The sequence below is a fragment of the Saimiri boliviensis genome, chromosome 12, assembly GCF_048565385.1.
Source record: "Saimiri boliviensis isolate mSaiBol1 chromosome 12, mSaiBol1.pri, whole genome shotgun sequence".
Classification (NCBI taxonomy): domain Eukaryota; kingdom Metazoa; phylum Chordata; class Mammalia; order Primates; family Cebidae; genus Saimiri; species Saimiri boliviensis.
In genome coordinates, this window is record NC_133460.1 from 52806150 (window position 1) to 52823848 (window position 17699).

The following is a 17699-nucleotide window of genomic DNA, read 5'->3' on the forward strand; positions in this document are numbered from 1 at the left end:
GTAGGGTACAACAGGATGTTCAATTTAATGAAAGAACATTTTGTTTCTCTTAAAAGTCATTAAAGAGAAACAGAGACGATTTCTCTAAAAAAAAACCAAAATGACTTCCTCTGGACTAACGTCAAAGTCAAACCATCATTGTTGTTTTTTATTTCTGAGATGCTAATGATAATGCTGACGCTGGCAGTAAAGGCAGGAGCTGAGTGGCTCCACAGCAGGAACAAGATTGGAAAATAAGACTCTTTTTTGGGGGGGACTGAGTCTTGCTCTGTCACCCAGGCTGGAGGGCAGTGGCACAATCTCGGCTCACTGCAACCTCCATTTCCCGGGTTCAAGCAATTCTCCTGCCTCAGCCTCCCAAGTAGTTGGGATTACAGGTAGGTACCACCATGTCTGGCTAATTTTTGTATTTTTCGTAGAGATGGGGTTTTGCCATGTTTGCCAGGTTTGTCTCGAACTCCTGACCTCAAGTGATCCGCCAAACTCAGCCTCCCAAAGTGCTAGGATTACAGATGTAAGCCACCATGCCCGGCCAATAAAAGACTCTAGATTTTTTTTTTTTTTTTTTTAGACAGAGTCTCGCTCTGTCACCCAAGCTAGAGTGCAGTGGCACAATCTCGGCTCACTGCAACCTCCACCTCCCAGGTTCAAGCAAATCTCCTGCCTCAGCCTCCCAGGTAGCTGGGACTACAGGCATGTGCCACCACATCCAGCTAATTTTTGTAATTTTAGTAGAGACGGAGTTTCACCGTGTTGGCCAGGATGGTCTCTATCTCTTTTTTTTTTTTTTTTTTTTTTTTTTGAGACGGAGTTTCGCTCTCGTTACCCAGGCTGGAGTGCAATGGCGCGATCTCGGCTCACCGCAACCTCCACCTCCTGGGCTCAGGCAATTCTCCTGCCTCAGCCTCCTAAGTAGCTGGGATTACAGGCACGCGCCACCAAGCCCAGCTAGTTTTTTGTATTTTTAGTAGAGACGGGGTTTCACTATGTTGACCAGGATGGTCTCGATCTCTCGACCTCGTGATCCACCCGCCTCGGCCTCCCAAAGTGCTGGGATTACAGGCTTGAGCCACCGCGCCCGGCTATCTCTTAAACTCATAATCTGCGTGCCTCGGCCTCCCAAAGTGCTGGGACTACAGGCATGAGCCTCCGTGCCTGGCCAAAAGACTCTAGATTTTAGAATGTAGTGACAAAATTTGGGGACTTTTTGTTTTTTTAAGAGACAGGTTCTTCCTCTGTTCACTAGGCTGGGCTGGATGCTATAGTGTGATCATAGCTCACTGCACCCTCGAATTCCTGGGTTCAAGAAATCCTCTAGCTTCAGCCTCCCGAGTAGCTGGGACTACAAGTGCACACCATACCTAGCTAATTTATTTTTTTTTTTTTTTGAGACAGAGTTTTGCTCTTGTTGTCTAGGCTGGAGTGCAATGGCACCATCTCGGCCCACTGCAACCTCTGTCTTCTGGGTTCAAGTGATTCTCCTGCCTCAGCCTCCTCAGTAGCTGGGTTTACAGGCGTGCACCACCATGCCCGGCTAATCTTGTGTTTTTAGTAGAGATGGGGTTTTTCCACGTTGGTCAAGCTGGCCTTGAACTCCCAATTTCAAGTGATCCACCCACCTCAGCCTCCCAAAGTGCTGGGATTATAGGTATGAGCCATCACACCCAGCCACCCAGCTAATTTTTAAAAAATTTTTGTAGAGGCCGGGCGCGGTGGCTCAAGCTTGTAATCCCAGCACTTTGGGAGGCCGAGGCGGGTGGATCACGAGGTCGAGAGATCGAGACCATCCTGGTCAACATGGTGAAACCCCGTCTCTACTAAAAATACAAAACATTAGCTGGGCATGGTGGCACGTGCCTGTAATCCCAGCTACTCAGGAGGCTGAGGCAGGAGAATTGCCTGAACCCAGGAGGCGGAGGTTGCGGTGAGCCGAGATCGCGCCATTGCACTCCAGCCTGGGTAACAAGAGTGAAACTCCGTCTCAAAAAAAAAAAAAAAAAAAAAAAAAAAAAAAAAAAAAAAAAAAAATTTTTGTAGAGATGGTCTTAGTATGTTACCTAGGCGGAGACTTGTAAATACAGTGTTCGACTTACGACCACGGTCAGGACCGCGGAATGGTCATAAATGATTTGGTCGTAAGTTGAGTAGGCTATATGTACAGTTGAAACGGTGCATGCGGAGATGGTAGTGCTGCCATAAGCTGGTCCGCACTGTCCTACGCCCAGCTGGGCAATGTTTGCGCCCGAGTGGAGCAGTCGTGGCTAGCGACTGTGGTCGTAAGTTGCATAGGTCGTAAGGCGATCAATATCTGTAAACTGGAGGACTGGGGTGGGGATGAGTGGGGAAGAGACTGCTTTATATCAAGTGAAAGGCTTTAGCATTTGATCCTGGGGAGAGGGGAGCTTAATTCAGAGCTGTTAAACTGGAGTGCTGGCAAAAAAAACTAAGAGATAGACTTGATAATAGTTAACAGGGAACCTAAAAGAAAATATTCTAGGCAGGGGGCGGTGGCTCACGCCTATAATCCCAGCACTTTGGGAGGCTGAGGCAGGTGGATCACGAGGTCAAGAGATCAAGACCATCCTGGTCAACATGGTGAAACCCCGTCTCTACTAAAAATACGAAAATTAGCTGGGCATGGTGGCGCATGCCTGTAATCCCGGCTACTCTGGAGGCTGAGGCAGGAGAATTGCTTGAACCCAGGAGACAAAGGTTGCAGTGAGCCGAGATCGTGCCATTGCACTCCAGCCTGGGTAACAAGAGCGAAACTCTATCTCAAAAAAAAAAAAAAAAAAAAAAAAAAAAAAAAAAAAATTCTAGCCTTTGACTCTAGGTTGTAAGGAAGAATATACTGTGAAGCAGATGAAAAACAGGGAAAACTAACTAATTTGAGTCTAGTGGGGTTTAACGTTTTTTTTTTTGTTTTTTTTTTTGAGACGGAGTTTCGCTCTTGTTACCCAGGCTGGAGTGCAATGGCGCGATCTCAGCTCACCGCAACCTCCGCCTCCTGGGTTCAGGCAATTCTCCTGCCTCAGCCTCCTGAGTAGCTGGGATTACAGGCACAAGCCACCATGCCCAGCTAATTTTTTGTATTTTTAGTAGAGACGGGGTTTCACCATGTTGACCAGGATGGTCTCGATCTCTCGACCTCGTGATCCACCCGCCTCGGCCTCCCAAAGTGCTGGGATTACAGGCTTGAGCCACCGCGCCCGGCCTTTTTTTTTTAAATCTTGTTTTTTGTTTTTGTTTTTTTGAGACACAGTCTTACTCTATCGCCCAGGCTGGAGTACAGTGCCATAATCTCGGCTCCCTGCAACCTCAGCCTCCCGGGTTTAAGCAATTCTCCTACCTCTGCCTCCTGAGTAACTGGGATTATAGGTGCACACCACCATACCCAGCTAATTTTTTGTATTTTTAGTAGAGACAGGGTTTCACCATGTTAGCCAGGATGGCCTGGATCTCCTGGCCTCGTGATCTACCCACCTTGACCTCCCAAAGTGCTGGGATTACAGGCATGAGCTACCATGCCTGGCCTATCTTGCATAATTCTAAAACTTATATAAAATAGCATTTCTGCATTATGAACATTAACCACCCTATCTCTACAGAAGGGTTCTGTTTTTTGTTTTGTTTTGTTTTTTTGAGACGCAGCCTCACTCTGTCACCCAGGCTGGAGTGCAGTGGCACGATCGATCTCGGCTCACTGCAACCTCCACCTTCCAGGTTCAGGCAATTCTCCTGCCTTAGCCCCCCCGAATAGCTGGGATTACAGGCGCACGCCACCACACCCAGCTAATTTTTTGTATTTTTAGTAGAGACAGGGTTTCACCATGTTAGCCAGGATGGCCTGGATCTCCTGGCCTCGTGATCTACCCACCTTGACCTCCCAAAGTGCTGGGATTACAGGCAAGAGCTACCATGCCTGGCCTATCTTGCATAATTCTAAAACTTACATAAAATAGCATTTTTTCATTATGAACATTAACCACCCTATCTCTACAAAACGGTTCTGTTTTTTGTTTTGTTTTTTTGAGACGCAGTCTCACTCTGTCACCCAGGCTGGAGTGCAGTGGCACAATCTCGGCTCACTGCAACCTCCACCTTCCAGGTTCAGGCAATTCTCCTGCCTCAGCCTCCCAAGCAGCTGGGATTACAGGCATGCGCCACCACATCCTGGTAATTTTTGTATTTTTTTTTAGTACAGACGGGGTTTCACCATGTTGGTCAGGCTGGTCTCAAACTCCTGACCTTGTGATCTGCCCACCTCAGCCTCCCAAACTGCTGGGACTACAAGCGTGAGCCATCGCGCCCAGCCTACAACAGGGTTTTTAAAAGTCTTCAACTGGACTTAAAGCTCCTAGAAAGCAAGAAGAGTATGAAAATCCCTCTCAAGTACACCACAGAATTACCTAAATGCTAGTCTTATAGAAAGTAGTCAGCCAGCTGCAGTGGCTCACGTCTGTAATCCAGGCATATCTCTTGAGGTCAGGAGTTTGAGATCACCCTCATGACATGGTAAAACCCAGTCTCAACTAAAAATACAAAAATTAGCTAGGCATGGCGGCACGTGCCTGTAATCCCAGCTATTTGGAAGGCTGAGGCAGAAGAATCACTTGAATCCAGGAGGCAGAGAGTACAGTGAACTGAAATGGTGCCACTGTACTCCAGCCTGGGCAATAGCGCAAGACTCCATCTCAAAAAAAAAAAAAAAAGAAAGAAAGAAAAAAAGGCCGGGTGCAGTGGCTTATGCCTATAATCCCAGCACTTTGGGAGGTCAAGGTGAGCAGATCATCTGAGGTCAGGAGTTCAAGACCAGCCTGGCCAATATGGTAAAACCCCATCTCTACTAAAAATACAAAAATTAGCCAGGCGGTAGTGGTGCCCACCTGTAATCTCAGCTACTGGGAAGGCTGAGGCAGGAGAATTGCTTGAACCTGGGGGGTGGAGGTTGCAGTGAGCTGAGATTGTGCCACCACACCCCAATCTGAGTGACAGAGTGAGACCCTGCCTCAATAAAAAAAGAATAATAAGAAGAAAGTAGTGGTCGTGTTGCTTCCCCCAACCCTGCCATCACCAGTGGTTTCTGAGGTTTTTGTTACCTGAGGTTAACATAGCCTGAAAATATTACATGAAAATTCTGTGAGTGACCAGGACATGAATCATCTTTGTCCAGCTTATCTGCATGTCTACACTTCGCACCCGATAGTCACTTAGTAGCCCTTCAATTATCAGATTGACTGTCAGCATCTCTCAGTGCTTGTGTTCAAGTAACTTTATTTTACTTGATAAGGTTCCCAAAATGCAAGAGTAGTGATACTGGCAATTCAAACAGGCCAAACAGAAGCCATAAGGTTCTTCCTTTAAGTGAAAAAGTGAAAGTTAATGACTTAACAACGAAAGGAAAAACATTCATACACGAAAGCTGCTAAGATCTACTATAAGAACAAATCTATCCATGAAATTATGAAGAAGGAAAAGGAAATTCATGCTAGTTTGACTGTCACACCTTGAACTGCAAAAAGTCATGGCCAAAGGACATGGTAAGTGAAACCACCTTTGAAAAATTATAACAAAGAAAATTACTACAGTGAAAGAGATCTGACCTACCTGACTCCATCTTGCTTGCTTCTAACTTCTTTTTTTTTTTTCTTTTTTTTTTTTTTTTTGAGATGGAGTTTCACTTTTGTTACCCAGGCTGGAATGCAATGGCGCGATCTCAGCTCACGACAACCTCCACCTCCTGGGTTCAGGCAATTCTCCTGCCTCAGCCTCCTGCTTCTAACTTCTAAGCTATCCTTGTTCCTGGACTAGGGAGAACCAACTTTGGGAGGAATTTAGTTTATATTTTAACTTTGAAACAAAGACAAAAACAGCCCTTTCCCAAAACAAATGCTCTTCTTGCCTGGGGACTAGACTGCTTTTGCAGGACTAACAAATTGCTACAAGATTAAAATTTATAGTTCAGGAATCATGTAGCTAAAGGCTCCAAGGTTCTGTACCTTCCTGACTCTTCCTAGTGATAACATCACTAATGTAAAACCTAAGGTTGGTGTTCCAGATATTTTTCAGACCCTGAACTTGATGGATTGCCTGGTGCCACCCACATCAATAAACTGTCTCATCTGGTCTTGTGGCCCCACCCAGGAACTGACTCAGCATAAAAGGACGGCTTCGACTCCCTATGATTTCATCGTTGACCTAAGTAATCAATACTCCCCACTCTGAACCACTACCCACCAAATTAGCCTTAAAAATCCCAGTCCCTGAATATTTGGGGAGACTAATTTGAGTAATAATTAAACTCTAGTCTCCTGTGCAGCCAGCTCTGCATGAATTAAACTCTTTCTCCATTGCAATTCCCTTGTCTCGATAAATCAGCTGTATGGGGGAAATGGGCAGAATGAATCCATTCAGGGGTTACATAAGTGCTTAGTTAAGATGGAAAAGGCCTAGCACAGTGGCTCACAACTGTAATCCCAGCACTTTGGGAGGCTGAGGTGGGCGGATCACCTAAGGTCAGGAGCTCAAGAGGAGCCTGGCCAACTTGGTGAAACCCTGTCTCTACCAAAAACATAAAAATTAGCCAGGCATGGTGGCGGGCATCTATAAAACAAGCTACTCAGGAGGCTGAGGCAGGAAAATCGCTCATACCTGGGAGTCAAAGATTGCAGTGAGCCGAGATTGAGCCATTGCACTCCAGCCTGTGCAAAAGAGCAAAACTCTGTCTCAAAAAAGAAAAAAAAAAAAGGTGGAAAAGGCATTAAATGTGTAGGTGGAAGAAATAAACAGAAATATGTTCTAATTAACAGTCATCAGGTTCAGTACTATTCACAGTTCCAGGCATCCACTGGAGATCTTGCAACATATCCTTCATGGATAAGGGAAACTACTGTAGTCTTTTAATAAATAGTGCTGGAATAATTGAATATCCATATGCAAGAGAAAAAGTTGGACTCCTATCTCACACCATATGTAAAAATTAATTCAAAATGGATCAAAATCTTAAATGAATGAACCAAAACTATAAAACTTTTAGAAGAAAGCATAGACATAAATCTTCACAACCCTGGGTTAGGCAGATATATCACACAAGTGACAAAAGAAAAAAGTACATAAATTGGACTTCATCAAAATTAAAACTTTTGGCTGGGCACGATGGCTCACACCTGTACTCCCAGCACTTTGGGAGGCCAAGGAGAGTGGATCACCTGAGGTCAGGAGTTCAAGATTAACCTTTCCAACATGGCAAAACCCCATCTCTACTAGAAATACAAAAATTAGCTGGACATGGTGGCACACACCTGTAATCCCAGCTACTCGGGAGGCTGAGGCATGAGAATCGCTTGAACCCGGGAGGCGGAGGTTGCAGTGAGACAAGATTGCACCAATGCCCTCCAGAGCAAGACTCCATCTCAAAAATTAATTAATTAAATTATATTAAACTTTTATGCTTTTTTTTTTTTTTGAGACGGAGTCTCGTTCCGCCAGGCTGGAATGCAGCAGTGCAATCTCGGCTAACTGCAAATTCCACCTCCTGGGTTCAAGCAATTCTCCTGCCTCAGCCCAAGTAGCTGAGACTGCCGGCACGTGCCACCACGCCGAGCTAATTTTTTTTTTTTTTGTATTCTTAGTAGAGATGGGCTTTCACCATGTTGGCCAGGATGGTCTCGATCACTTGACCTCGTGATCTGCCTGCCTCGGCCTCCCAAAGTGCTCAGATTACAGGCATGAGCTACCAGTCCTGACCAAGCTTTTATACCTTTTATGGACACCATCAAGAAACTAAAAAAGACAACCTACAGAATGGGAGAAAATATTTGCGAATTATATTTTCTATAATATATAAGGGACTTGTATCTAGAACATAGATACAAGTGATAAGGGACTTGTATCTAGAACATACAAAGAACTATTACAACTCAATAATAAAAGCAAATAACTTAAAAATGGGCAAAGGATCTGAATAGTCATTTCCCAAAAGATCTATGAATGGATAAGCACATGAAAAGCTGCACAATAGAGCATGGAATGGCAGAAGGAGTGAAATTACAGTGGAGAAACCTGACAACCATTACTTCAGCCAGGTGTTTAAGGTCAACATCAGTAATGATAAACTGATTATGTATACTCTTGATATAATGAGAATAGCACTTTATCTCTGTGGTCTTCCTCGATAGAACCCATAAACCCAGTTTAATCATGAGAAAAACGAAACGAATAAAATACATAACCACTACTCAAAATTGTCAAGGTCATCAAAAACAAGGAAAGTCTGAAAAATTGTTATAGCTAAGAAGAACCTAAGAAGAAATGACAACTACATGGAAGGTGAAATTCTAGATGGAATCCTAGAACAGAAAAATAAAACAATAAATAAAATCCAAGGAAATCTGAAGAAACCATGAGCTTCAGTTACTAATAACATCAGTATTGGTTCATTTATTGTAACATTACACTATATGAATGTAAGATGTTAATAATAGTGAAAACTGAGGGAAAATAGAAACATGAGAACTCTGTACTATCTTCTCACTTTTTCTGTAAATCTAAAATTTAAGAATTAAAAAGTATTTTTTTTGGTTTTTTTTTTTTTTTGAGATGGAGTCTCACTCTGTCACCCAGGCTGGAGTGCAATGGCACCATCTCGGCTCACAGCAACCTCCGCCTCCCAGGTTTAAGCAATTCTCCTGCCTCAGCCTCCCAAGTAGCTGGGATTACAGGTTCCCACCACCACGCCCAGCTAATTTTTTTTGTATTTTTACCAGAGACGGGGTTTCACCATCTTGGCCAGACTGGTCTTAAACTCCTGACCTTGGGATCCACCCATCTCGGCCTCCCAAAGTGCTGGGATTAGAGGCATGAGCCACCGTGCCCAGTCCAATGACTTTCTTTTTTAAGAATTTTTAATTCTTAAAAAATTAAAAGCCGGGCAGTGGCTCACATCTGTAATCCTAGCACTTTGGGAGGCCAAGGAGGGTGGATCACCTGAGGTAAGGAGTTTGAGACCAACCTGACCAACATGGAGAAACCCCATCTCTACTAAAAATACAAAATTAGCTGGGCGTGGTGGTGGGCACCTGTAATCCCAGCTACTCGGGAGGCTGAGGCAGGAGAATAGCTCAAACCCGGGAGGTGGAGGTTGCAGTGAGCCGAGATGGCGCCACTGCACTCCAGCCTGGGCAACATGGGTGAAATTCCATCTCAAAAAAAACCCAAAAGTCATTAATAATGTAACTTTTAAACGCAGGTTAAATTAAAATGAGGAAACAAAAATCAAACCACAATGAAATACCATTTCATGCCCACAAAGATGGCTATAATCAAAATGACAGTTAATAAGTGTTGGCAAGGATGTGGAAAAACCTAAATCCTCATTTGCTGCTGGTGAAAATCTAAAATAGCACAGTCACTTTAAAAAAACAGTTTGGGCCGGGCACGGTGGCTCAAGCCTGTAATCCCAGCACTTTGGGAGGCCGAGGCGGGTGGATCACGAGGTTGAGAGATCGAGACCATCCTGGTCAACATGGTGAAACCCTGTCTCTACTAAAAATACGAAAAATTAGCTGGGCATGGTGGCTCATGCCTGTAATCCCAGCTACTCAGGAGGCTGAGGCAGGAGAATTGCCTGAACCCAGGAGGCGGAGGTTGCGGTGAGCCGAGATCGCGCCATTGCACTCCAGCCTGGGTAACAAGAGCAAAACTCCATCTCAAAAAAAAATAAAAATAAAAATAAAAATAAAATAAAATAAAATAAAAATAAAAAAACAGTTTGAGGCCGGGCGCGGTGGCTCAAGCCTGTAATCCCAGCACTTTGGGAGGCCGAGGCGGGTGGATCACGAGGTTGAGAGATCGAGACCATCCTGGTCAACCTGGTGAAACCCCGTCTCTACTAAAAATACAAAAAATTAGCTAGGCGTGGTGGCACGTGCCTGTAATCCCAGCTACTCAGGAGGCTGAGGCAGGAGAATTGCCTGAACCCAGGAGGCGGAGGTTGAGGTGAGCCGAGATTGCGCCATTGCACTCCAGCCTGGGTAACAAGAGCGAAACTCCGTCTCAAAAAAAAAAACAGTTTGGCAAATACTCAAAATATCAAAAATAGAGTTACCATTTGACCTAGCAATTCTATTCCTAGGTATATACCCAAAAGAAATTAAAATACGCCGGGCATGGTGGCTCATGCCTGTAATCCCAACACTTTAGGAGGCCAAGGTGGGAGGATCATGAGGTCAAGAGATCGAGATCATCCTGGCCAACACGGTGAAACCCTGTCTCTAATAAAAAAAAAAAAATACAAAAATTAGCTGGGCGTGCGCCTGTAGTCCCAGCTACTCGGAGGCTGAGGCAGGAGTATTGCTTGAACTGGGAGGCGGAGGTTGCAGTGAGCCAAGATCGTGCCATTGCACTCCAGCCTGGGCAACAAGAGCAAAACTCCATCTCAAAAAACAAAAAATAACCAAACAACAACAACAAAATTAGCTGGGCATGGTGGTAGATACCTGTAAGCTCAGCTACTCAGGAGGCTGAGGTGGAAGGATCACTTGAACCCAAGAGGTCAAGACTGCAGTAAGCCAAGATAGCACCACTGCACACCAGTTTGGGCAACAGAGCAAGACTCTATGTCCAAAAAGGAAAAAAGAAAGTCTGTAAGCTAGAGGGGGGAAAAAAAAAGAAGCCACACACAAAGGACTGGGAATCAGAATGGTTTCACAATAATGTGAATGTACTTAATACCACAGAACTATGCACTTAAAAGACTGGATGCAGGGACTCACGCCTGTAATCCCAGCACTTTGGGAGGCTGAGACGGGCAGATGGATCATCTGAGGTCAGGAGTTCGAGACCAGCCTGACCAACATGGTGAAACCCCGTCTCTACTAAAAATATAAAAATCAGGCAGGTGTGCTATCAAGCACCTGTAATCCCAGCTACTCAGGAGGCTGAAGCAGGAGAATCACTTGAACCCGGGAGGCAGAAGTTGTAGTGAGCCGAGATTGTGCCACTGCACTCCAGCCTGGGTGACAGAGTGAGACTCTGTCTCAAAAAAACAAAAAACCAACCAACAGTCAAAAACTATGCACTTAAAAATGGTTAACGTGATATGTATATTTAGCCACAATAAATTTTTTTCTTTTGAGATAGAGTTTTGCTCTGTTACCCAAGCTGGAGTGCAGTGGCGCAATTTTGGCTCACTTTGGTCTCTGTCTTCCAGGTTCAAGCCTTCTCCAGCCTCAGCCTCCTAAGTAGCTGAGACTGCAGGCACATGGGGTTTTACCGTGTTGGCCAAACTGGTCTCAAACTCCTGACCTCAATTGATCCGCCCACCTGGGCCTCCCAAAATGCTAGGTTACAGGCATGAGCCACTGCGTCGGGCCAATACAATAATTTTTTTAAAAAAGAATGACAAGCTGGGCGCAGTGGCTCAAGCCTGTAATCCCAGCACTTTGGGAGGCCGAGGCAGGTGGATCGCGAGGTCAAGAGATCGAGACCATCCTGGTCAACATGGTGAAACCCCGTCTCTACTAAAAATACAAAAAGTTAGCTGGGCATGGTGGTGCGTGCCTGCAATTCCAGCTACTCAGGAGGCTGAGACAGGAGAATTGCCTGAACCCAGGAGGCGGAGGTTGCGGGTGAGCCGAGATCGCGCCATTGCACTCCAGCCTGGGTAACGAGCAAAACTCCATCTCAAAAAAAAAAAAAAAAAAAAAAAAAAGAATGACAGACCAGGCATGGTGCTCATGCCTGTAATCCCAGCACTTTGGGAGGCCAAGGTGGGCAGATCACTTGAGGTGAGGGGTTCGGGACCAGCCTGGCCAACACAGCGAAACCTGGTCTCGATACAAAATTTAGCCAGGCATAATGGTGCACCTGTAATCCCAGCTACCAGAGAGTCTGAGGCATGAGAATCACTTGAACTCAGGAGACAGAGATTGCAGTGAGCAAAGATTGCACTATTGCACTCCAGCCTGAATCACTGAGTGCGACTCTGCTCTGTCTCTAAAATAGAAGAGGAGAAGAAGGAAGAAGATGAAGAAGAAGGAAGGAAGGAAGGAAGGGCGGGAGTGAGGGAGGAAGAAGGGAAGGAAGGAGAAGAAAAGAAAGGAAGAGGAGGAAGAAGAAGGAAGAGAAAGAAGAGAGGAGGAGGAAGAAAAAGAAGAAAGGAGAAGGAAGAGGAGGAGGGAAGGAAAGAAACAATGGTCAGATCCTAACTCCTTGATAAGAATCAGCTCCTATGAAAACATTACATTTTAGGTAGAATTCCAAAGTAAAACGTATGCATTACAAATCCCATTCACATCCTGTCTATTAGTTAATTAAATTTTTTTTTTTTTTTTTTTTTTTTTTGAGACGGAGTTTCGCTCTTGTTACCCAGGCTGGAGTGCAATGGCGCGATCTCGGCTCACCGCAACCTCCGCCTCCTGGGTTCAGGCAATTCTCCTGCCTCAGCCTCCTAAGTAGCTGGGATTACAGGCACGCACCACCATGCCCAGCTATTTTTTTTGTATTTTTAGTAGAGACGGGGTTTCACCATGTTGACCAAGATGGTCTCGATCTCTTGACCTTGTGATCCACCCGCCTCGGCCTCCCAATGTGCTGGGATTACAGGCTTGAGCCACCGCGCCCGGCCTAATTACATTTTTTAACTTTTCGTTTTTATTTTTTGCAAAGACAGGGTCTCACTATGTTGCCCAGGCTAGTCTCAAACCCCTGAACTCAAGTGATCTGCCTCGGCCTTCCAAAATGCTGGTATTACACATGTGATCCACTGCACAACCTAATTACTTTTTTTTTTTTTTTTTTAATTGAGATAGGGTCTTGCTCTGTCACCCAGGTTGGATGAGTGGAGTGTCGCAATCTCAACTCACTGCAGCCTCTACCTCCTGGACTCAAGTGATCATCCCACCTCAGCCTCCCAAGTAGCTAGGACCACAGGTGTGTGCCACCACACTCAGCTAATTTTTTTTTTTTTTTTTTTTTTTGAAACAGAGTCTCATTCTGTCACCAGTCTAGAGTGCAGGGGCTCGTTCTCAGCTCCTGCAACCTCTGCCTCCTGGGTTCAGGCAATTCTCCTGCCTCAACCTCCCAAGTAACTGGGTTATAGGCACACACCACCACACCCAGCTAATTTTTGTATTTTTAATAGAGACAGATTGCACCATGTTGGCCAGGATGGTCTCAATATCCTGACCTCATGATCCACCCAACTCGGCCTCCCAAAGTGCTGTGATTACAGGCATGAGCCATCTCGCCCAGTCATGCCCAGCTAGTTTTTTGTATTTTTTGTAGAGACAGGGTTTTGCCACATTGCCCAGGGTAGTCTTGAACTTCTGAGCTCAAGCAATCTGCCCACCTCGACCTTCCAAAGTGGTGAGATTACAGGCATGAGCCACCATACCCGGCCCTAATTACATAATTTCATGTATTTTTAACAACTTATCATTTGTGCTTACAAAAATAAAATCAAAACAATGGCATCAGACTTTTCATCAGCAACATGGGAAGCAATAAAATAGCAACAACTTTTTAAATTATGAGAAAATTATTTCCAACATCAAATTCTATTCCCAGACATGATATTATTTTATTTTAAAGGTAAAATAAAAACATCTTCCAGCCAGGCATGGTGGTTCATGCCTGTAATCCCAACACTTTGGAAGGCTGAGGTGGGTGGATCACCTAAGGTCAGGAGTTCAAGACAAGCCTGACCAATATGGTGAAACCCCATCTCTACTAAAATTACAAAAATTAACCAGGCATGGTGGCGTGCGCCTGTAGTCCCACCTACCCAGGAGGCTGAGGCAGGAGAATCGCTTGAACCAAGGAGGCAGAGGTTTCAGTGAGCTGAGATCACAACACTGCACTCTACCTAGGTGACACGGCAAGACTCTGTCTCAAAAAATAAATAAATAAATAAATAAATAAATAAATAAATAAAAATTTACTCCCCAAAATAATATAACTATATTGGGAAGATAAGGGAGAAGACATATATGTATTTAACAGTCAAAGCCTTCTATTCTATGGCACTTTATATATGTTTAATTTTTTTTCTTAGACACCAAACTCCATCTCAGCAAATGTTTAATATTTTTTAAAAGCAAGTGATATAATCATGCTATTAGCAATGTTTAAGACAGATGAATGTGGCTGCCCCCAGCAGTGCGAGAACTGCTATTTTTCCTTGTAAGTATATATTACTATTACTATTTAAACTTTTTCTTTATCTATTTATTTGTTTTTATTTTATTTATTGCTTGAACCTCGCGAGTTCAAGCAATTCCCAACCTCAAGTGATTTACCCGCCTTAGCCTCTCAAAGTGCTGGGATTATAGACATGAGCCACCACACTCGGCCTAAACTTTTCAAACTATGCTTATGTATTACTTTAATAAAAATAAGATAGATGGCTAGGCACAGTGGTTCACGCCTGTAATCCCAGCACTTTGGGAGACCGAGGCAGTGTCACCGGAAGTCAGCAGTTCAAGACCAGCCTGGCCAAGATGGTGAAACCCCACCTCTATTAAAAATACAGGCCGGGCGCGGTGGCTCAAGCCTGTAATCCCAGCACTTTGGGAGGCCGAGACGGGTGGATCACGAGGTCGAGAGATCGAGACCATCCTGGTCAACATGGTGAAACCCCGTCTCTACTAAAAATACAAAAAATTAGCTGGGCGCGGTGGCTCGTGCCTGTAATCTCAGCTACTCAGGAGGCTGAGGCAGGAGAATTGCCTGAACCCAGGAGGAGGAGGTTGCGGTGAGCCAAGATCGCGCCATTGCACTCCAGCCTGGGTAACAAGAGCAAAACTCCGTCTCAAAAAAAACAAAAAAAAACAAAAAAAAAATACAAAAAAGTAGCCAGGCGTGGTGGTAGATGCCTATAATCCCAGCTACATGGGATGATAAGGCAGGGGAATTGTTTGAACCCAAGAGGCAGAGGTTGCAGTGAACAGAGATTGCACCACTGCACTCCAGCCTGGGCAACAAGAGGGAAACTCCATCTCAAAAAAAAAAAAAGGTTGACTTAGTTGAAGACAGAGTTCCTTGTAGGGGGTGAAAGGGAAAGGACTTTGAATTTATCTATAACATTTTATTTCAGAGGCAAGGGAGACAAAGGTGAGAGGGACAAGTAAGAAAAACAGATACCAATAGTGATTAATTGTGGGTGGTGGGAATATGGATATTTATTATATTACTTTTTGCAGTTATAAAATATCTCAATACCCTCTTCCCCAAATCCCAACAATTTCCTATATAAATGCTTTTAGACCATTTATGGTTCTGCTGCCTTACTTGGAATGCTCTCAACTTTGCAACTATCCAGTTTGAACAAACACTCATAAGATCTGACAGCTACGGTATAAAATAAACAGACAATTTTTTTTTTTTTTTTTTTTTGAGACGGAGTTTTGCTCTTGTTACCCAGGCTAGAGTGCAATGGTGCGATCTCGGCTCACCGCAACCTCCGCCTCCTGGGTTCAGACAATTCTCCTGCCTCAGCCTCCTGAGTAGCTGGGATTACAGGAATGCGCCACCATGCCCAGCTAATTTTTTGTATTTTTAGTAGAGACAGGGTTTCACCATGTTGACCAGGATGGTCTCGATCTCTTGACTTCGTGATCCACCCGCCTCGGCCTCCCAAAGTGCTGGGATTACAGGCGTGAGCCACCGTGCCCGGCCTAGATAAAATTTTTTAAATAAAAATAAAATATAAACAAATATTTAAAATGTGCTTCCAACCTAGTACAAAAATATATTGGAACCAAATACTTCTGTGACCTGGATAAACTCCTCGTTGAAAGTGTTTTCAGCAGCCACATTGCAGGCAGCTCCTGCTAGCAATATTTACAGCTAACAAAAATTCCTAGGTATTTTTCACATGAACTGCTCCCCAACCAGCCCTTCCTCATTCTGCTCTTATACATTTGACATTTTTAATTTAAACATTGGGCTTATCCCTGTTAAATTTAATTTCAGTTTGGGCTCACAATGTCATCTTATGGATATACATTTTAAAACTTTATTCATCAAATTACCCCTGCAGCTTTGCAAATTCTTACATATCTGATTAACATGCTTTAAAAAATAACCCATGAAGACTGACTGCCAATGGAAAAATTAAGAATAATCTATCAGGGACCTTCCCGGTAAAATCAAGATTGTCAGTAGGTACAGTTATTCAATGTCTGACACATTCTCTTAACCAGTCAACAAAATTTGTATCACCACATTATCAGCCACATGAAAGACTGTGAAATTGATGGGATTTTGACACACTGTATCTAGAATAATCCCCTGATCCACAAACCTCTTAATCCTAAACAGAAGTAATGAAATCCAAAAATAGAAATAGAAGTAATTTGTTATGACCAATCAACCCACACTCTTATTTTAATACTCTGTATCATGTTTAATAATTTATAATTGAATTTTCCCAAAATTTAACGATTTTACAGGTCTATGGTTTTCCAACTACTTTCTTTTCCTCTTTTTGGATATCAAGACATTTGTCTCTCTCTAGTCTTTATGGTTTCTCAAAGATTAACAACAGTGGCTCTGAGATCATCAGCCAGTTAATTCAGCACCCTGAAATGTAATTCATTTGAGCTTTAAGACTTAAATTCATTTAAAAATATTCACTTTTAGCATCTTGGGCTACAGTTTCCAGTTTTTAACTTGAAATATACTTTCTAGTTTGAAAACAATTATCCCTACTGCTAATAATAATGTACATAATGCCTATTTTTTGAAAGAGTTTTACAATTTCTCAAAAATCCTGCAAAATAGGTTAGATAGAAATTAATATACCACTATCCCATTTTATAGATAAGGAAACTGAAGCACAGAGAAATTAAAATTATTTGCCCAAGGTAAAGAGCTACAATGAACCAAAATCAATTGCAGTTTAGGGCTCTTTTCTTTTTTTTCTTTTTTTTTTTTTTTTTTGAGACGGAGTTTCGCTCTTGTTACCCAGGCTGGAGCGCAATGGCGTGATCTCGGCTCACCGCAACCTCCGCCTCCTGGGTTCAGGCAATTCTCCTGCCTCAGCCTCCTGAGTAGCTGGGATTACAGGCACACGCCACCACGCCCAGCTAATTTTTTGTATTTTAAGTAGAGACGGGATTTCACCATGTTGACCAGGATGGTCTCGATCTTTTGACCTTGTGATCCACCCGCCTTGGCCTCCCAAAGTGCTGGGATTACAGGCTTGAGCCACCGTGCCCGGCAGGGCTCTTTTCTTTTTCTGAGATGGAGTTTCACTCTTGTTGCCCAGGCTAGAGTGAAATGGCGTGATCTCAGCTCACGGTAACCTCTGCCTCCTGGGTTCAAGCAATTTTCCTGCCTCAACCTTCCTAATAGCTGGGATTATAGGCATGTGCCACCATGCCTGGCTAATTTGCATTTTTAGTAGAGACAAGGTTTCTGCATGTTGGTGAGGTGGTCTCAAACTCCCAACCTCAGGTGATTGCCCACCTTGGTCCCCCAGTCGTGAGCCACTGCACACGGCCCAAGGGCTCTTTTCATAAAGCCATGTGGATCTTGAATACAAAATTTCTCAGGATTGCACATAAAATTTGCTAAAAATTGATTTTTTCATTAGCGGTTCACAGGAGTTAAGAAAGGTATAGGGGGCCAGATGTGGCGGCTCATGCCTGTAATCCCAGCACTTTGGGAAGCTGAGGCAGGCAGATCACAAGGTCAGG

The 17699-nt window shown here is 43.9% G+C and overlaps 1 protein-coding gene across 3 annotated transcripts in view; it reads right to left on the reverse strand.

The window, feature by feature from the left end:
• The window catches only part of USP54 (ubiquitin specific peptidase 54), a 144104-nt gene that overhangs the window by 98739 nt on the left and 27666 nt on the right, over positions 1 to 17699 (reverse strand). The window lies entirely within an intron of this gene.